We start from the raw sequence: 21,687 nt of genomic DNA, 5'->3' as shown, positions 1-21,687 counted from the left end.
TCATGCTTTCTTCTCTAAGACTGTGGTTCTCTGGGTTGCCTGTCAGCAATCCTTGGTCCTCATTTGTTTCATGGCAAGGCGAAAGGCAGCATCTCCTGGCCTCTCCCTTCTCTTCCCGGTTCCTCTGAGGTTGAGCTTCTGCTCCGTCTGTGGTTTTCTCAGTCTGGATTTCATTCTTTTGCAAAGGACTCCAGTAGTAGGATTAAGACCCTTCCTGACTGAGGTGGGACACACCTTAAGTCACCTCACAGAAAGGTCCTCCTTACAACATCAAGAAGTCATACTTTGCCAAAGGATGAAAGCTAGCAATCATGGGTAATCTAATCTTTAAAACCAAAACTTCAAATAAAAGGCTCATTGGGCAAACTTGGTTCTTTTTATATTCAGGGCAGCCTCCAGGTGGATGACCTGATGACCTATTAGGAAAGCAGTTCTCTAGTGCAAACCCCAACTTTGAATGCAAGTTGACTCGTGACTGCTTCTTGCTGTTTAACTTGGAGCACATCTCTGAACTTCACATAGGAGGATGTTCCTCACTGGTAAAACGGGATAAAACCTCCCCCACGTCCCATAGCCCATGGGATTGGATCATGATTAAAGGAGGTGATCTAAGAGAACCTGGCCATGCGTTGTCTCATATACTGTTAAAGTCATTTCTAGGAACTCCTATCCCTCATCACTCAAGTTTGAAAACAGCATGATTTGTTTGACTTTCGGTCTACATCATGAGTTTTTTGATATTATAATCTCCGCTCAGCATTGGCCTTAATATACCTAAATCTCCAGAAGGTGCTGAAGGAAGAAAACCAGTGCAAGTGCATTTTTCCCTGCACTTGCTGCCTGGAATGGAAGGCTTGGGGCTCCATTTGTCACCTGTAATGTCGGTCAGCAGGAGTTCTAGAGACCTTCCTGAAGTAACACAGCCTCTCCCTTCACTTGCCCATGGAAACATCCCCAGCCACTGATGGCTAAGTTCCCTTAAATAGGGTCCCCACCCCTTACCCCCATGGGATTATCTCAATTTGGGGTTTCTGGTAAAAGAACACAAAAGGAAGACTTTTCTTCCTGAAGATTTATCAGCAGTCTTTCTATACTATAGGCTTTAAAAACAATTAGCATCACGATCAGAGTCTACCAGAGGAAGCTCTGTGTACACAAGGGGCTCTCCGAGTGGGGTTCCCCCACCCACCTGCCAGCAGCCACAGCATCACCTGGGAGTTTGTTGGAAATGCAAATTCTCAGACCCAGACCCAGACCTGCTGAATCAGAAACTCCATGCATGGGGCAGGCTGTTTTATTGGACAGTTGTCCAGGTGACTCTGATTCAAGGCCAGGCTTGAGACCCTCTGGCTGAGAGGCCAGGCACTAGACCAGCCCCCTGTATTTTACAAAAAGGAAACTGAGTTCCAGAGAGGATAAGGGACTTGTCCAAATTTTCATTTGCTTAGTGGCTGAGGCAAGACTGGATTGGAAAATTGCCTATTCCCTGAATTCTAAGACAGAGTAAAACCTACCCAAAGCTCTTTGTGCTCCAGGCAACTGAAAACACTTCTGTGAGCTAAACATGCAAATCAGAAGCTTTGGAGTTCATTTCTGTCAGTTCAGTGAACAGTGACATCTGTAGGTGAGTAAAATACTCATCCTCAAAGTTCTCCTAAACCCTTAAGTTTTGTAGGAAGTCTTGTTTTCTTAAAAGCACTTTACGGGAAGCAGATGTGGTTCAAGCAGTTGTGCACCTGCCTAACACTTGGCAAGTACTGGGTTCGGTTCTTGGTGCCTCCTAAAGAAGACGAAGTACACAGTGAGCTGACGCGAAGGGCTGGTGTGGCAAGCTGATGCAACAAGATGACACAACGAGACAACACAATGAGGAAACACTACAAGAGCTGCAAAGGCAGGGAGCGGATGTGGCTCAAGCAGTTGGACACCTCTCTCCCATACAGAAGGTCCCAGGTTCAGTTCCTGGTGCCCCGTAAAAAAAAAAGAAGACAAGCAGCTTGACACAGAGAGCAGACAGTGAGTACAAACAAAGAGAGGGTGAAAAAGAGAAGAGAAAAGAAAAAAAAATCCTTTAAAAACACAAACTTTAAGTCCACACCCTTTAAAATTCCAGTTTTTAAAGCATCTGTTTAGAAATGACTAGGCTTTTTCTTGTATCCTCTATGTTATTCTTTGTCCAAACTCAATGTGCAATTCCTAAAGGCAGCAACCACTCCACTTCCCCTTGCTCTAGATATGTCTAACAAGAGAAAGAACATCATTGACGAATGGTGGAAATTTCATAAAGCAAAACAAATTATTTTAATCTAAGAATATATTTGTTGATTGTCACTTTAATGGGCATATTTATTACCTTTAAGTTGAAAACATCCCGTCTACAGAAATACATTTAATTTCCCTAGCTGTCTAACAAATGTGAGATGGTTTGAAATCTTGCCCGATTCAATCCCTGCTTCTTAAATGTAAGCACTAAAAGGTTAATGGCCTAATTTAAAGTCAATGAAAATAACTTAGGTTTACAATTAATTTCTTGCAGTCACTTTGAGATGAAGGCACTTCCTACAGATGCTTTGTTTTTCCTAGTAATCAAGACTGACGAAAGAGTAATTTATAAAAATGTCTGTAACCCAAACTCTATACTTCCTGTTATGGTCTTACCATTATGATATAAAGGAACCAAAGGCATTCTGAATAAAATTTTCCTAATTGTTTGAAAAAATAAAAGGCACCTATAATACAACACCTGGTTTCCAACGAATAAAGAAATATTTAGAAGTCACTAAGCCTAGAAATAAGCAGTAATTCAATATAAAAAATCCCTGTCCCTCCCGGGGATGAGCCTCCCTGGCACCGAGGGATTCCTACCGAGCACCAGCTGATGATGTAACTACCAAAAGACCATGAACAAAGAGGTCAACTCAGACTAGCAGAATATCTCAGCCTACATGTAATAGCAGGTGTTAAAAACTGCTTTTTGACTTTGGATAAAAAAGGCGGAAACGGAAAGGACAAGTGATTTTATATGGCTAAAAGTCTCCAAAGAAGAGTCGGGAGGTCATCAGGGGGTGATGCTTAGGCATGCCTCAGCAGGGTACCAGAGACAGCCAAGGTAGATGGAAACCCAGGTGCTGGTTCTCCTGAGGACTGCAGCGACCCACAGGTTCTAGGGTCAAGGCAGATGGCTCTGGAGTTCAGAGCCATGTCAGTTGGCCCTACTTTGGAGTTTGTGTTCCTGAGTGTGATGGAGTTGGACTCAGATATAACCTTTCTACACATGCCTCTTCTGTTACTTTTACTGGACCTGTGGTTGCGTTTGGGTTGGTGTATACTCAGGAGACCTGAATCTCTGAACTGTACATGTGATGCCAGGCCCTGGGCCTCAGCAGACTTGTAGCTCCTACCCTCTGGTTTGTTGGACTTACCCTGGCCAGCTGACAGGATGGTGAAGAGGGTCAATCACCAACCTGGGAGCCAAGAGTGCCTACAGCTACAAGCAGGAGAATTGCAGTCATCACCCATGTGGAATCTAAATCCCCTCTTGATGTAGAAGCAGACTGGACATAATAATCCCAGGGTCCAACACGCAGTGCTGATGCACGAAAGGAGTGCCGTGCCACGCAGGGGTGTTCCCCACGTAAGGGAACCCCACGCACAAGGAGTGTGCCCCCTAAGGAGAGCCGCCCAGCGTGAAAGAGGGTGCAGCCTGCCCAGGAATGGTGCCGCACACATGGAGAGCTGACACAACAAGATGAAGCAACAAAAAGAAACACAGATTCCAGTGCTGTTGACAACAACAGAAGCAGACAAAGAAGAACACACAGCAAATAGACACAGAGAACAGACAACTGGGGCGGGGGGAAAGGGAGAGAAATAAATACATCTTTAAAAAAAATAAATAAAGCCAGGGTCCACAGGATGGAGGAATAGAGTATGGATTAGAGTGGACTTACTGGTGTACTGCTGGGGAACTACAGTGAATAGTAAGGGAAGAAATTGTAGTAGTGATGTGGAGAGGGTGGCCATGGTGGCTGCTGATGGTAGGGAGAGGGAAGAAGAGATATGGTGCGGGGGCATTTTCAGGGTTTGGAGTTGTCCTAGGTGGTGCTGCAGGGATGGATGCTGGATGTGGTGTGTCCTGTCGTGTCCCACTGGGTGGACTGGGGGAGAGTGTGGATGACAATGTGGACCCCTGTCCATGGGCTGCAGCGGTTCTCCAGAACGTATTTGCCGAGTACAGTGGATGTGCCACAATGATGGAAGAGTTTGTTGATGTGGGAGGGGTGGTGTGTGGGGGGGGGTGGGGGGTATATGGGGACCTCATATTTTTTTTATGTAACATTTAAAAGAAAATAAAGAAGAAGAAAAAATCCCAGTCACTTAAGGTGGGGAAAGTTTTTTTTTTGGTATTTATTTTTTTTAATGTTACATTAAAAAAAATGAGGTCCCCAGATATCCCCCAGCCCTCTCACCCCACTCCTCCCCCCATAACAACAATCTCCTCCATCATCATGAGACATTCATTGCAATTGGTGAATACATCTCTGAGCACCGCTGCACCTCATGATCAATGGTCCACACCATAGCCCACACTCTCCCCCAGTCCACCCAGTGGGCCTTGGCAGGACATACAATGTCTGGTTACTGTCCCCACAGCACCACCTAGGACAACTCCAACCCCCAAAAAGGCCCCCACATCACATCTCTTCCTGGTGGGGAAAGTTTTCATGTCATGGGGGTGCCCGTAGTGAATGAGGCACCAGCATCCCTTAATCTGAAATAGTCTCACATAAAACGAGCCTGCCGGACGCCCCAAGTCTTAAAGGTGTCTGCCTGGCCCTGGCGCAGGTCCATTAGCGAAGCTGCTCGTTGTTCATCATCCCCACCCTAAGACCAGGCGAGGGCACTGCTGCAGCTTCTAGGTGTCAGCACAAGGGGGTCGGAAGTCCCCAGGTGCACCCCTCTCTGTGGAAGGAGTCCCTGGGCCTTTGGGGCCTGGGGCAAACTTCAGGCTGGAGAACTGTGTCCCAAGCTGGGGGCCTTGATGCTGGGGATGTTGTTCTGCTTGTGGAAGTCAGCCATCACCTGATGGGTGTGGCCATGGTCACGGATCAGCAGCTCGACGGGCTGGTGGATGCGCTTCCCGTAGGGGGAAGACATCAGCACCCAAACGGGCTGTCCGTGCTCCTGTGGGGGTTCATCAAGATGCTGCCATCAGCAGGGGTATGCCAAGGCAGCTGCCTGAATCCCACCAAGGGGCGCCAGGTGGACACACCCCTGTACCCCACCATGGTGCACCAGGTGGGTGCCTGCACACCTGCACCCTGCTTAGTTGTGTCATGTGAGTGCCCACGTACCTGCACCCTGCCGTGGTGCACCAGGTGGGTCCACCCTGGTCCCTCACAGGCTACTCTGAAGCCTGTGGGCCCCTTTACCATGCGAGCCTTTGGGCCTCTGCTCAGAACCCACCAGTGTCCCCAGGTCCCTCCGAGGTGACAGCAAAGCTCTTCAAGTGCCTTCAGGCTCTGCGGCGTGAGCCCGCCTCCCTCTGACCACACCTGCATGTCCTGAGTCCCTCTCCCCTCTCCCAGCCACCTCCTGCCTGCCTTTCTTCCCGCCCTGACCCTCCTTCTTGCCCCAAACACACAGGGCTCCTTCCAGCTCCAGCAGTGCGGGGGTTCCCCTCATGAAATCGGCTAGAGGTCTTAAAAGCCAAAACTAAAAAAGGATTTCAGACACCAGAAAGAATTTCTGCCCCTACTTCCATCGCTTCCCCAGGAACTATGGAATTACCAGACTTCACAATCACCTTTATCAGAGTGTCCAGCTTTCAACCTGCCCTTCAGAATTCGAAGTTCCTAGTGCCATGGTCACATGAGCCAATTCCTAAAAGAATCAATATATAAATAATATAAAATAATATATAGGCATATAACATATAAAAGATGTCATATTTATAATAAAATTAATGTATTAACTGTAAACACTATACATTGTCATTAGGAGTGCTCTGGAGAACGCTGACTGATACAGTGGGGAACTGTATAATGAAGGCATCAGGCTGATAATAAAGGAGCCCACGGATCCATCTTTAATCAGCATCAATAAAAGGGGACAACCAGAATGTAAGGTATGAAGCAAAGGAAATAGCACCACCTGTGAAGTATCCGCTGAGAAATTCAACCCAAATCTATGTGAGTCTGCAGATCTAATTTTCAGCTTGATAGGAAAGAGAGAAATAGAAGAGCAAATTAACACCAAATAAAAAATGTGGGGCACTCTATAGAACAACTGATCCAATTTCCCCAATAAACTGGTGATATGAAAACTAGATGAGGGAAAGGTACAGTTATAGAAAAAGAAACTAAACATCTAAACATAACACTTAAAAGTAATGTGTGGCCTTTGGATCCTGATTCAAACAAATCAACAGATAAAAATATACTTTTTGAGATAGCATGGGAAGTTTAGACTATGGACTCTGAAAAATTAGGATTTATAGAGTTCAGAGATTCATATTGTTTTAATCAAACGGCTCTTGTATGCACTAAAACCCTTTAAAACCCTCAAAGTGAATCAAGGAGCACTAAGACGTATACACCTTCAACCCTTGAAACCGTGGAGTAATCTCATACAGCAGGAAGTGGTCTTACAGGATGAGACAGAAATGGGGCCAATTTATCAAAGAAAAGGCTTGCTGTCACACCTAGTTCCAAGTAAATGAAAGTTTTCCTCTTAATAAGGTTATGGAGACAGGTCAAAAGAGAACCAACTTAGTTTTCAGAAGGGGCACAAGAAAACTGTTCACCTTCAGTGAAATAATGCCATAGGCTTTTGTTTTTACCTTATAGAAAGGACATTCTAGGACTGAGGATAAGTACAATTGTGTCAGTTGGGCAGACTCAATCTGTCCAGATATGATTCTTCACCTGAAATAAAAAAGCATCCCAATCAGTTATATTTGAATTTTGGTACATGTAATGAAAAAAATCATGAACACACCACAGGAATTCATTCATTCCAGAAGCGTGATGGACTTTTAAGCGACACTGGAAAATGAACTTGTTAGAATTATGCCCTCTTGCTTGCTTAACCAGTGACATCTCATTTTGGCTTCTACAAGTCCAAGTTCCTAACTTCTGTTATTGGGATTAGTGGAAATCTTTAAGCACAGAGATCCAGCAATGTGACATATCTGAAGTCAAGATGATCAGTGCCATCCTCGCAAAGGATTAGAATTGCTCTCAACCTACAGCATATTCCTCTGCTTCATGATCACCGTATCCCCAGAGAACACAGCAGCATCTGTTTACCCAAAACTGCTTTCCTCCCTCCAGAAGATGCTCTCGCATTCTTTAACCTGGGTTGATAGCCTGCCACTTCAGACATTTTTTGGGATCATTAGGGAAGAGAAACAAAGGCACAGCATCACTCAATGTAAAAGGTCCACAGGCCTCAGAGCATCACAAGTTCCTTTTTCCACTCTCAGAAGTCATAACCAACTCACCTTGCAGCTGCTGAAGAAAATAAGGGATAAATAGTTTTGCCATCAAGTCGACTGAATGGCGTTCAATAAACAAACATGAATGGAGAAATCTCAGTAGGACTTTGGGTGGAAAAGAATTGAAATGTGTGAAGAGAATATTTTCTAGCTTCTTACATAAAGCAGAGGCATTGGGTGGTAAATAACTGAGCTTTCCAAACAGTTCAATTAACACGGAATTCTAATTAAGTGAAAACTTTACTGATTTCCAAGATGCGCGTTGAAAGAATCAGTCTTGTACTGCAGTACTCCATAATTTTGCTGACAACTTCAGGATTCAAAGAATGATAAAGTACAGCTATGTTTTGCTCCAAGGCTTTTGTTAAAAGTCTGTCCATGTGCCCAAAGTAAATGAAACCTCTCAGATTTTACTTAGCTCTTCATTAGTGAAAGTAGAGAAATGCCTAACAGCATATTTACCCAATTTTATAATCAGAGGAAGTGCCTGAGTTTGCTAAAGGACCACTAAGGCCCTGAGCATTTGGCTGATCCTTGTAGGACTCAGTTGGGAATCTACTGACACAGCACAGTTGTTCATCCTATTTAAAAACATCTGGCGATGGTCTGCTTTTTCAGGACATGCCTGGAGTAGTCTATAGAAGGTCACCATATCCTTAGCAATCAATGTTTCCAAATTTTCTTTTTTTTCTTTCCTTTTTTTTAAGATTTGTTTATTTATTTATTTCTCTCCCGTGACCCCCACCCTGGTTGTCTATTCTCTGTGTCTATTTGCTGCGTCCTCTTTCTTTGTCCGCTTCTGTTGTTGTCAGCGGCATGGGAATCTGTGTCTCTTTTTGTTGCATCATCTTGTTATGTCAGTTCTCCCTGTGGGTGGCGCCATTCTTAGGCAGGCTGCACTTTCTTTCATGCTGGGTGGCTCTCCTTACAGGGCGCACTCCATGTGTGTGGGGCTCCCCTACGTGGGTGACAGCCCTGCGTGGCACAGCATACCTTGCATGCATCAGCACTGGGTATGGGGCAGCTCCACACGGTTCAAGGAGGACCGGGGTTTGAACTGCAGACCTCCTATGTAGTAGAAGGACACCCTATCCACTGGGCCAAGTCTGTTTCCCTCCAAATTTTCATCTTGCAGTTGACATAGAATCAATTCTATTGTCACACAACCTGGACCCGGCAGTTTTATCAGACTTTCTACAAGAATACAGAAATTGTGAACTTCCAGGCTACCCTTTCTGAGATTACTCTGGCACTCTGCCACCAGGCTCACTAACAAGCCACTTGAGGATCCCCATGCAACAGGATCAGAGCTTGCAAAGCAGTCACTGAACCAGCGTTTGACAGATGTGAGGGATCTTGTTTGAAATGAAAGCATAAAGCTTTGAAGGCGTTAACCTCTAAGATTTCTTGTGGCATCTTATTGTTGCCATCTTTGTTTTCCACTTTGCATATCCACTGCAAAGCTCTTGCTGCCCCAGTATCAGGCAAAGTGTCTAATGTGCTTATAAAATTTAACACTTCTTTTGATGAAGTGACATTGCTTAGTTTCCTGTAAAATATCTCTTCATCCATGTTGTCAGTATTTTCTTCCAGCCTCATCCAGTCCCATACTTGAGAAAACATTGGCTCACCAACTGGATCGGGGTCATTTCCATTTTCTGAATGGAACTTTATATAACAGGCATGATGGAACCTGACCCTGGAAGGTGTCAACTGTTGTGAAAAGAGCAACGGACACGGATGCACTTTGGCTGCCTTGTGAACATGATTCGCAGCTTGATGTTTCAGACCAGCCACAGCTCTGTGTGGTAGACAATCCAACAAATGACAAATGTTCCTCCACAAGGTGAGTAAAGCCATGCCATGGGATTCTCAATTCCTCTTGATCTATCCCTAAATGAAAACAAAACAAAACATGGTCAAATATATGGAGAACAAGAGTTGCCCAACATCGTCAGTTCTTATGAAACTAATGCAGAGAAACAAAAACAAGCTTAATAATTTTTTCACTAAAATAATTACAGGGAAATCAGATGAGAAACGTGAAGCCCAGTTTATACAGCTAGTTACGAAGTTGATGAGATTTCAACTCACAGTCTAGCTCTTAGCCATGCCTCCTATGTACATACATAACAGGTGGAAGGAAGGAATTGTGTTTGCTCTAAAGTAAATTTACTCACTGCAGTCTTCTTGGATCCACACTTCATAGATTGCTGCCCACACCTGCAGCTCCATCCCTGCCCCAGGCATGGGAGAAAGGGATGTGAAGCTTCATCAGTCTCTCTGGGCAACTACCGTCTAGGCCTGCGCTTGGATTAGTCCACACAACTGTGCCTCTGTCCCTGCCATGGCAAAGGAGAAAGTTGGAAGAAGCTTCATTGGTCCCTGGTGCAATTAGGGAAGGTTGTGCCTCCATAGCAACAATTACATGCTTGGCTCCTACTGCACAACCAGCAAGGGGAAAGGAGAGGAAGCCCTAAACTAAAGAGAAAAACTGCACCCAGAAAAAATACTCTATTAAGTCAGAATGAAGACACCAACAAAAAATTACATTCCACAGCAATTATCAGGAAGCTATGGCCTAGTTAAAGAAACAAGATAAGCCTCCAGATGACATAATGGAGATGAGACAATTAATTACAGATGCTCAAGCAAATCTCCTTAATAAATTCAATGAGATGGCTAAAGAGATTGAGGATATTGACAAGACATTGGATGAGCACAAAGAAGAATTTGAAAGCATACATAGGAAAATAGCGGATCTTACAGGAATGAAAGGTGCAATCAATGATTTAAAAAATATTGGGATCATAGGATAGCAGATTTGAGGAGGCAGAGTAGAGGATCCATGAGTTTGAAGAAATGGCCTCTGAAAGTGAACATAGAAAAGATGAAGAAAAGATTGGAAAAAATTGAATAAGGTCTCAGGGAACTAAATGAGAGCAAAAGGCATGCAAACACACGTGTCTCAGAAGGAGAAGAGAAGGGAAAAGGGGCGGAAGGAATATTTGAAGAAATAATGGTAAAAATTTCCCAACCCTATTGAAGGACATGGATATCCATGTCCAAGAAACACAACGTATTCCCATCTGAAAAATTCCAAATAGCCCAACTCTGAGACACATACTCATCAGAATATCAAATGCCAAAGACAAAGAGAGAATTCTGAGAGCAGCAAGAGAAAAGCAATGCATAACATATAAGGGATGTCCAATAAGATTAATGTGGATTTCTTACCAGAAACCATGGAAGCAAGGAGACAGTGGCCTGATATATTTCAGATACTACAAGAGAAAACCTTCCAGCCAACAATATTATATCCACCAAGACCGTCTTTCAAAACTGAGGGCTAAATTAGAAATATTCACAGATGAACAGAAACAGAGAATTTCTGAGCAAGAAACCAGGATTTCAGGAAATATTAGAGGGTGTGCTAACAGCCTGAAAAGACAGGAGAGAGAGGCCTGGAAGAGAGTCTAGAAATGAAGATTACATCAATAAAAGTAACTAAAAGTGTCAAAAGAGTAGTGAAAATAAAATATGATAGGTAAAACTCAAATCGTCAGGAATAAACTTAACCATTGATGTAAAGCAGTTGTACTCAGAAAACTGCAACTCAATGTTAAAACAAATCATAAAAGCCCTAAATAACTGGAAGAACATTCCATGCTCATGAATTGGAAGACTAAATATCATGAAGATGACAAATCTACTCAAATTGATATACAGATTTAATGCAATCTCATTAAAAATTTCACCAGCAATAAAGGAAAAATTGAAAACAGGATCATAAAATTTATTTGAAAGGGTAAGGAGTCCTGAATAGCCAGAAACATCATAAAAAGGAAAAGTGTACCCTCATCTCCAGGCTTTAAACCATATTACCTAGCTATATTGGTAAAAGGAGCATGCTACTGGCCTAAAGACAGACACAATAGACCAATGGAACCAAACTGATGGTTCAGAAACAGACCCTCACAGGGATGGTCAAGTGATGTTTGACTAGCCTGTCTAACTCACACAGCTCAGGCAGAACAATCCATTCAACAAATGGTGCTGAAAGAATTGGACAGTCATAGCAGAAAGAAGGAACTGGGACCCCTATCTCATACCTTATCCAAAAATTAACTCAAAAATGGATCAATAACCTAAATATAAAAGCAAGAATCATAAAACTTCTAGAAGAAATTATTGGAAAATATCAAGACCGGGTGGTAGGTGTTGGATTCTTAAAGGAGCTAAGAGGAGGACTGAGTGGACTACTGATGTTTGACATACGTAAAAGTTTTAAGTAGCTTTACTGTAAAAGCGTGGAAATGTATAGAGTGGATGGTAACACACAGTGAATAACAGCTAGTTTATAAATGGGAATGTGACTGAAAATCGTTGTCTAGTTATGTAAATGTCAACTGACAGAATGCTAGAGAATAATCTAGGAACTGGCTAGCACACTAAACCAAGAGGTGTACGAGAACTGTGGTTGATGGTACAGATGCAAGAGTGTCCTTTGTTAGCTAGAACAGATGTCGATCACTACCGCAGGGTGTTGGGAATGTGGAGAAGCATGGGAAAAATACAGCTGGCGTGACCTCCGGACTGTGGTTAGTAGTAGTCATAGAACATTCTTGTATCTATGTGAAAGACGTACTGTGTTGATACTGAGGCAGTATGTAAAATGTGAGCCAAATGAACACCATGGACATGGTATCAGTCAGATGGTATTATTTTATCTCTAGCAAATGACAGACTACATTGTGGTGTGTTCATGGAGGTGTGTTGTTTGGGAATTCTGCACATATGCATGATTGTTTTATAGAAGTTACAGCTTCTGTCATAAAAAATATATTTAAAAAGTAATAAAGTGTGAGGTGGGGGAAAAACATACCAAATGCAAGGTAAGGTCTATGATTAGTAGTAAGATTTTGACAATATTCTTTCATAATTTGTAGCAAACGTCTCATGACAATGCAATATGGTGGAGGAGGGTTGATGTATGTGTCCCCTGTATGATGTTATGCATGTTTGCTCAGTAAGTTCACAACTTGTACTATGCACTTAATTTTGTTTATGTGTGTTCATATATAAATGACATAAGGGCAATGGTAATAGCAATGGTTGGGGGGAAAAATACTTTGTTTAGAACATTTTGACAATGCTCTTTAATCACTAGTTAAAAAGGCTTACCAACGATGCAAGTTATTGGTGGTAGGGTGAATTATGATGTTATACATGTTTGTTTTGTAAGTTCACAATTATCATTATACACTTACTGTGTATGTATGTTTATAAATGAGTGATATACGTCAATAAGGTTCTTTTAAAAAATGTACTCAACGAGACCAACGGGTAAAGTTGTAAAACCCCAGATAGGTTAGGCTTAGGGAAAAGGGCCCTAAAGAGTTGGTTTTCCCTCGGAGCTGGGGTTCGGTTAAGATTTTGGAAGGAAAAAGGCCTAGCTTGGCCAGTGGAAGTAGAAAGAAAGGAGCAAAAGGTCAAAGAAGAGGAAGAGGCGACCTCCTACACGCCCCCCTGGGGGCTCGGGGGAATCTGAAGGACAGGGGAAGGAGACCCCGGCGGCCTAGTCCCTCCTCGGCAAGAAAGGAGCCACATCCCGCGGGCCGGCCCCCACGCCGGCGTCCCAGGCACTCGCGCTCGCTGGCGGCAGCGGCGGCGGGAACACGAACCTGGAAGCCTGGGAGGCCCTCTAGGCAGCGCGGCCGTCCGGGGCACCGTGTGAACCGAGAGCACCAGACACCCCCGGGCCTCCCACACCCTGAGTTCCGCTGGGTGCGCCGTGAAGGAGGCGGGGAGGCGGGCGGGACGCCCACTTCCGGTGCTCCGTGATTGGCACCAGCTCCAGGCGGAGTTTCCTATTGGCCACCGCGCTCACCGTCTTATTGGTCGGGGCGCCGAGGTGGCGCGCTTTACCGTTAGTGCAGGCTGCGGGTCCGCGGGCGCGCGTTCCACGGCGTCCCCGGTGGGCCCTGCTCGGGTGAGGGTCCCTCGCGGGCGAGGACTCGGCGCAGGTGAGAGCCTGGACGGCGTTCCCCGGCCTGCGACGCCCGCCCGGCCCGTGCCGGCGGTCCGGGGCCGGGCGAGTAGTCGCCCTCGCCCTGCCCCCCTGCGGGTGCCGCCTCGTCCCTCCCGCGGCCGAGCTGCCCGCTGTGGAGACCGCGCGCGTGCCGGGCTCCCGGAGGCCGGGCCAGGGCGGGGGCGGAGCAGGGCCGAGCCCGCAGGCCGCTCAGGGCCGCGCTCTGGGAGGCTCGCCGGGGCCAATCCCGCTGCCCGCGTCTCGTTTCCCGTGGCCTGCGGTGCGTGGGGCCTCCTGACACACGCGGGGGTCCCAGCCCCTACTCGATCCCCTGGTTGTGGGGATTACCCCCTCAGGCGCCTGCAGTAACCGGGCCTCCCGCAGGAGAGGCAGATGGCTAGTTAGGACAGGGAGCCGTGGCGTGTCCATCACTGCCCTGAACAGAGCCGAGGACGCCCGAATGCGTCTTGAATTCAGATTATTCCTTATAATTTATCTATTCATTCGTTTAACTGAGTCTGCTGCTGCAGTCCATATGGATATTCTGTGATTTCCTCTTTTAATGTGTTGCTTAACAGGATTCTTTTACCTTTTGATTTCGTTGTAGCTTAATTCGTCCTTAGTTGTAGTTTTCCGCTTCAGAGAAGCATAAAGCTCAGTTGTTGATTCCTCAACAGCGAAGATTTTGGTTTAGATTGTCCTAAAATCTTTTCTTACAGATTGAGACTTTTCCAGGTTAGACAGTGAACGGCTATGGAAAAAAGTCCACACGTCTTTTTGCAATCTCTTAAGGGGAAAACATAAATGAATTAATAAACGATTTGAGTGGATTGGATATGTTTTCCCGTATTTGGTATGAATATGTGTATTTTTGGTGTGAAATTAAGTGTATTGCTCAATTAACTTATTCTCTTTAGTACTAGCGTCAGTCACATAGGGACCAATAATCCTATAATTTTAATGGAATTTTTACTTTTACCTGTTTTTCATATTTTTGAAAAAGAGCAAACAAAGATACCTGAGATTTAGTGAGCACTACAATGTCTCAAGCATGGTTTCAAGTGCTTTACATGAATTATATAATTTATCAAGTAAGTAGTATTCCCGTTTTAAGGATGAAGGAGCTGAGGCACAGATAGTTAAGTAGCTTACCCAAAGGTTCAGTTGTGAATAGCAGTGCGTGAATTCAAACCCAAGTGGTCTGACCCTAGGATCTGGGAAGATTCAGTTTCTTCAGGCCAGACACTACGTGTATTTTATGTCCAGCTCCTGCAGAAGTTCCTCTGTGACGGAATATAGGACCCAACTCAATTCCGTGTTCTCCTGTGATCCTTTTTAGCCCTCTGGATTATACTGTTTCAGGCAACGTGGGCTCTAGCCTACGACATTAGAAGGAGTCAAAAGGTAGAATAACACTTCTAGTTTTCCAACTTTGAAGTGTTCCATTAACTTCTCTGCCTTCTGTCATTCGCAGTTCAGATGACTGGTTTTATTTTGGTTTTCTATCTTGCTGAAGATTCCAGAACTGGGTTTTCATTGCTTCCTTTCTACACCAGAGTATCCCATTTGTTCCTCCCTCATTGTCCTGCCATTTTAATCCTTGGCAGTGGGTTTCTGTTCTCTTTGTTTCTGAATTTGCACCCCCCCCCCCCCCCCGCATACCGACTACCCCCAATTTCACAAAATCCCTATGCTTTGTTTTTGTTTTTGTTTTGTTTTGTTTTGTTTTTTTAAAGATTTGTTTATTTATTTAATTCCTCCCCCTCCCCTGGTTGTCTGTTCTTGGTGTCTATTTGCTGCATCTTGTTTCTTTGTCCGCTTCTGTTGTCGTCAGCGGCACGGGAAGTGTGGGCGGCGCCATTCCTGGGCAGGCTGCTCTTTCTTTTCACGCTGGGCAGCTTTCCTCACGGGCGCACTCCTTGCGCGTGGGGCTCCCCCACGCGGGGGAGACCCTTGCGTGGCACGCACTCCTTGCGCGCATCAGCGCTGCGCATGGCCAGCTCCACACGGGTCAAGGAGGCCCGGGGTTTGAACCGCGGACCTCCCATATGGTAGACGGACGCCCTAACCATTGGGCCAAAGTCCGTTTCCCTATGCTTTGTTTTTATTTGTGTTTATTTTGTTTTGGTTTTTACTTTCTTCTGAAAAGACGCCCCCACCTACGCAGCATCTCTTCCCCCTGGCAGCTCACCACAATGCTCAGCGCTGTCATCAAGGCCCCTTAGGTTTATTTGTGTTCTGTGCTTGTTCGTGGTTATTTCTCCCATCTTAGAACCATGCTTAGCATTAGATTTCCCTGGTTATCTCTCATGTGAAAACTGTTCCCCAGACTAGTGCTGTGATGGCCCTGTCAGTGGCCTTGCAGATGAGAGCTCGCGTTCACATTTGGCCCAGGACACAGTGATAGCTGCTTTGTCTCCTTCTGACTTTCCTAAACTGGATGAACGCTTTAGATGGACACTGCAGTGGGGTGCGCCTCTGCTTCTCTAGTAAGGCCCAAGGAGAGAGGGAAATGTTAAATTCCCCTGACCTCCCGATGAGCATAGAGGGAGCAGATGCCCTTTGTTTCATTGGACGGCTCGTTTGAGCAGGGAGTGCAGGGCCACACCCATTTTCCCCTCGTCCCTGCCCTGATGGTCACTTCTGTCTACATCTCCTAACCTGGTTAGGAGGAAATGGAAAGGAAATGCAAGAGAGGAAGCTGAGCATATTGCCTTGCTGACATGGTAAGTCAAAAATACATCTGGCATTCGATCCCTGAAACGCTGCCCTTGTTTTGTCGTATAGTCTAAGAATCAAAACGGCTCCCCTCGTCATCGTTGCTTCCACCACGGGCCCTGGGGACCCACCAGACACAGCCCACAAGTTTGTTACAGAAGTACAGGACAGGACACTGCCAGATGATTTCTTTGCTCCCCTGCAATATGGATTATTGGGTAACATTTCCTGGTCCTGCTTTACTGTATTATTACTAGCTTTAACTCTGGTGTCTGAAAGCATCTTTCAGAACCATGAAATATAGTTGCAGGGGTTTTGTCTTTTTGCTTTTACTTTGAATGTTTGAATAGAAAACAAAATATGGAATTAAGTGCATCTTGTGTGAATGCTCCCCCAATCTTCAGCCCACTCTGTGGAACTCCTTGAGTAGCAGTCTTAACCAAGAGTGCTCATCAAATTCAACCTGGGTCACTTCCAAAATATTAACCACTGAACACCACCTTTTGACTCCTTCTAATGTCGAGTGCCTGAAAGGGTAAGCCTGAATGCTGTGTCTTGGTGAAAAGCTCCTAGGTGACTCTGCAAGGTTCCTTTGTCTAAGAACCATACCTGTAGTGCAGGAGCCTGGCTTGCAATCCTGGCTGCACATTGGGATCCTTGGGGAGTTTTGAGTAAATTCCATTTCCTGGGCCCACCTGCAGTGACTCTGACTGAAGTGTTCTCAGGTAGTGCCCAGAATCAGTTGTTTTGAAAAGCACCCAGGTGAGTCTAATGTCTAGATTAAACTGTGCAGTATTGTTTAAAAATATCAAGATCAAGGATCAGCAGGATAAGTACAGTCAGGTGGGGCCCCATAGGGAGGATACTGGTCTCATATTCCTGGCTTGAGGTCTGTGCCCTTCACCTTCAAGAATCCCCCCACCTATCAGGGGATCTTGCAAGGGTGGAATTTGCCCTAATAAACAGTTGATCAGAAATGTGAGTTTCATGACCCTGACCAAGAACGGTCATGTCTAAACGTAGGGGAATATTTTATAGCATTTACAATTGCTTTACTCAAAGCTTACTAATGGGGAAAGAGTTATAGGAAAATGTTAACCAAAATAAATGGGTTATAAAATACCATTTGTGTGTATGTTAAGATCAGGCTCCATCAAAATGTAACACCAGAATACCAGAATTTTAACAGTCACTCTATTTAGGTAGTAGGCTTATTATAATTTTATGTTTATATCCTTTCTTGTGTTTTCCAGTTTTCATGAGTGAGCATATATTGCTGGAGAATTCCTTCAAAACTTTAATAAAGACAGATGTTTGCAGCCTGCTCACCTGTTCTAGTCAATCCAATCCAAGACCCATAGGTGGGCCCCCCACTTCTCAACCCTTTCTTCATTGGAAAGAACATGGTGATAATTAAACAACCTAGAATTTAAGCTTTTAATTTTAAAATTTCTACAAAGTATAACAACAACTTAGTCTGTTTTCTTGCCGTGAAGTATAGAAACCATTCTTAATTTACTTTAACGGAGAAACATTTGTAGCAACTGATTGTTTATACTGCTGCCACACTTGTATGTTCTAGATCAGGGATCAGCAAATTGTGTCTGCAAAGGGCCAGATAGTGAATGGTTTGGGCACTGCCTGCCGTGTGGTCTCTGTCACCACTGTGTAACTACCATGGGAGCTTGGAGGCACCATGAATAGTACATGAATCAGTTGACTTGGCAGTGTTACAGTAAAACTTTATTTACACAGTGGGTCCAGGGTAGGATTTGCCCCACCGGCTATAGTTTGCAGACCCCTACTCTAACTCAAAAAAGTTAAGAAATGCAGGTACTATGTTTTTTTCAAAACCTACCCAATTCTTTAAGGCTTATGAGATATGAAAAATTTGTAAACAGTTCTCAAAAAGTATTTTTTTATTTCAGTTTGTCTTTTGATTTTATGTCACAAAGTAGAAGGAACATATCTGCATATTTACTATTAAGAAAAAAATTAAGAAAATGGGAACCTATGCATTATTTTTCATTCCATCGATATGTGCATAGAATATTGTTTTAGATATTTATCTGTTCTTTGTATTTTTTAAACTAGTTTATGTGTTCTCTATCTGCATTAAACTTAAAATTTATTGTGCACTAGGAATTTATTTGTGCTCTTTTAGGTCTGGGCGATTCAGAATACACATATTTCTGTAACGGGGGAAAGATGATTGACAGACGACTTCAAGAGCTCGGAGCCCAGCGTTTCTATGACTTGGATGTGCAGATGACTGTGAGGTGAGAACAGTGTGCCTCACAAACACTTATTGTCCTAATAAATGCTTATTTCCACAGCATGGGAGTTAATGAGTTTTGCCTCTTTTTTTTTCATCTCCTGCACTCAAGAAGTTGGGCTAGAGCTTGATTCACCTCTTGATCTGCTTTTGTTTTCAGGTGTCCCTCCTTCAGTATCTGCTACTGGGAGGAACTAGAAAACATGCCTCCATGTAGTTGCGTTTCTTTTGAAGTGTGTATTTGCTACAATTAGCCTTTCCTTTAGGACTTAAGAGTGTACCTGGGTGCCCCATCTCCTGTGCACCCCAGGGAAGACCTGGAGAACAGAGCCGCCCTCGCTGAGAGAGGACGGATCATTGGACTGTGGCCTCAGAGGCCCTCCTTGGTGCTCCGTCCCTCACCATCACAGCGTCCATTTGCCGCCTCAATTTCTGTGTTCCTGACTTCTATTTGATCTTGTTTTTACAACTTGATAAAGTTGCCAAAACTTCACCCTGAGACCTCCGGCTCAGGTCCTCCTCACGTGTTTATTCACAGATCTGACAGGTGCTGCCCTCTGACGCACTTGCCCCTGGCCTTTAACTGTTTTAGCCGGTGACAGCACCCACATCCTCACGATTGTTTTTGTTTTGTTTTCTTACTTGATGCATGTATTAAATGAACTTTCACTCACGAGAGATGTATTTACCAATGACAAGTTTGCTATTGTCTTGCATTTCTACATATTACCACTTTACTTTTGTGTGTCAGAGACACTTGTTATGTTTTCACTCAAGTCATACCAGCATCAAAATCTCCCACATCCAAATCTCCAACTTTGTCCTTTGCCATGTCTTTTATCTTTGAGTCCCTACCCACCAAAGGGTGAGGAGTCAACACTCTGGTGATGGGGCCCAGTCAAAGCCCTAATCATAATTTAATCCTTCCCAGGTACAGACCAGTTTACAAACATAATCCGGTATGTATTTTTGGAATTCATAGCTATATCAACCTGCTACAGAGGATAACGGGTTGGAAAAACACAGGAGTAGTGTAAAATAGAAAAGAGTGTTTCTATTTTACAAATGCAGAGAGTAAATAGTGGAAATGTAAGCTGTTACAGGCGAGCTGATCAATATTTTCCAAACGTCCTGATGCCGAGTTCGATGATAGAGTCGCTCTTCATCCCCTGTCTCCCATGGGTGCTCTGGGGCTGTTTTACCTGCAGTTCCCAGCGTGCAAGGCAGTGGCTTTCACTGGGGTTCAGGGTCAGCATCCCTAGAGCTCGTCCCTGCCCTTCCTGTCCTGGCAAGTGACCTACTTTCTGTCCCTACAGTTTTGCTTTTTTCCAGAATGTCATATAAATGGAATCAGTGCTCAGCCTTTTGAGTCTGGTTTCTTTCACTGAGCATAATGCATTTGCGATTAGTCTGTGTTCTTGCTTGTGTCTGCAGTGTGTTCCTTTTTTATTGATAGGTAGTGTTCCATTGTATATACTATAGTTTCTCTGTTTCCTGATTGAAGGGCACATGCGTTGTTTCTAGTTCCTGATGAGTAAGAGTAAAACCACTATAAACATTCAGGTGCACGCTTTTTCCTTTTCATTTTTCTTGGGTAAATGGCTAGGCATGAGATTGCCGAGTTGTACGTTCAGTGTATTTTTACTTTTATAAGAAATTCCCAAGCTGTTTTCCAAAGTGGCTCTACCATGTTACATTTCCCCCAACAATGTGTAAGAGTTCCAGTTGCTCTATGTACTTGCCAGTAGAGGCATTGCCAGGATTTTTAACCTGAGCTGGTTTTAATTTGCAATTTTATTGTTCTTGTTGGTTTTGTTTCCATTTCCAATGAATGACAAGTGATGTTGAACATCTTTTCATGTTTTGAATTGCCATCTGTGTTTCCTTTGGTGAAATAACAGTTTGGGTCTTTTGACCATTTTATCTCGTGTTGTTTGCTCGTTCAGTTGTAAGAGTACTTTATATATTCGGGATATTGGCCTTTAGTCAGATATGTGTTGTGTAAATATTTTCACCTAGTCTGTGGCTGGTCTTTCCATTCTCTTAAAAGTTTCTTTAGCAGAGCAGAAGTTTCAAATTTTTAATCCAGTTTATCAGCATTTTTCTTTTATAGTCCATTTATTGTTGTGTCTGAGAAATCTTTGCCTAACCAAAGGTCACAAAGATTTTCTACTTTGTTTTCCCCAGAAGTTTGATTGTTTTTGGTTTTCCATTTGTATCTTGATTCAATCTTAGTTAATTCTTGTGTAAGGTGTGAGTGTCGCTCTGGCTTTGTATTTTTTGCATATGTATATTCAGTACTGTTTGTGGTAAAGACTGTGTTTTTTTTCTGTTGAATTAACTTTGCAACTTTGTGAAAAATCAGTCAAATACATTGGCTTATTGCTGATCTCTCTGTTCTGTTCCATTGAAGACTGTTTTGTGTTTCTATTTCCAGATGCTAAAACAAATGCCATGCAGTGGGTTGGCTTAACAGCAGGAATTCAGTGGCTGACAGTTTCAGCGGCTGGGAGCCTGAGACTTCCTTGGCTTTTTCTTTACTATGGCAGTGCTCGTGACGGCATCTTGTCCTTTCTCTTCCAGGTTCGGTCGACTTGCAGCTTCTTCTGTGGCTTCTTTCTCCGTCTCACTTTCCCTCTGCTTAGAAAGGACCCCAGTTAATCCTGGTTGGAGCCCAGCCTGATGGAGTTAGGAGCCTGCTTACCTGAAGAACCATGGAAGAGACCACTCACTAAGGGTCCACACACCAGCATGCCGACCAAGGCCAGAAACATGTCCCCTTGGGATCCACAATTCACTCCACCATACTTTGTCAAAACTGTACTGCCTTGTTCACTCTGAAAAATGAGGCTTAAAATCAGGTAATGTCAGTGTTCCAGCTTTGTTCTTCATTTTCAAAATTGCTTTGGCATCTATTTAATTAATTTTTAATGGATATTTCTCTAGAGTATGTTTCCTTGTATTTTAAGCAGAAATGGACAAAGATTTTTTTTTAATAACTATCATCATTAGTAGTAGTATTCAGAGCTGGCTTTTGCCCTCTTGAAGCATTTAGGACAGTTTGTTTCCTTTGGAAATCTCCTCAGAGATTTTTACCTCATTTTTACTTCTCTTGTTAGTTATACTGTCTTTTTATTTTATTTTTTAATGTTTTTGTTTTGCCCG

The 21,687-nt window shown here is 43.9% G+C and overlaps 1 protein-coding gene and 1 long non-coding RNA gene across 22 annotated transcripts in view; one reads left to right on the top strand and one right to left on the bottom strand.

Moving 5' to 3' along the window:
- LOC101443777 (uncharacterized) overlaps positions 1-13,310 on the bottom strand; it is a 39,121-nt gene extending 25,811 nt beyond the window's left edge. For 2 of the 5 annotated variants that reach the window (XM_058307095.1, XM_058307107.1), the window contains exons 1-4: positions 9,679-13,310; positions 7,505-9,391; positions 6,842-6,926; positions 5,807-5,883 (exon numbers count right to left, since the gene is read on the bottom strand). The gene's annotated coding sequence lies outside the window, so the exon portion shown is untranslated. The other 3 variants (XM_071207567.1, XM_071207571.1, XM_058307110.1) reach the window with 3 other exon arrangements.
- A 76-nt stretch (positions 13,311-13,386) lies between these two features.
- Positions 13,387-21,687, top strand: part of LOC131280405 (uncharacterized) — an 86,109-nt gene continuing 77,808 nt past the window's right edge. For 9 of the 17 annotated variants that reach the window (XR_009187954.2, XR_011645485.1, XR_009187964.2 and 6 more), the window contains exons 1-3: positions 13,395-13,524; positions 18,412-18,526; positions 21,106-21,383. This is a non-coding gene — a long non-coding RNA (uncharacterized lncRNA). Of the gene's footprint in view, positions 13,525-16,198; positions 16,256-16,316; positions 16,466-16,655; positions 16,783-18,411; positions 18,527-21,105; positions 21,384-21,687 lie in introns of those variants that run through there. The other 8 variants (XR_009187958.2, XR_009187960.2, XR_009187962.2 and 5 more) reach the window with 4 other exon arrangements.

This window comes from Dasypus novemcinctus, chromosome 2 (genome assembly GCF_030445035.2).
Source record: "Dasypus novemcinctus isolate mDasNov1 chromosome 2, mDasNov1.1.hap2, whole genome shotgun sequence".
NCBI lineage: Eukaryota > Metazoa > Chordata > Mammalia > Cingulata > Dasypodidae > Dasypus > Dasypus novemcinctus.
The sequence above is the reverse complement of the archived record's forward strand: the minus strand, read 5'-3'. Positions and strand labels throughout refer to the sequence as shown.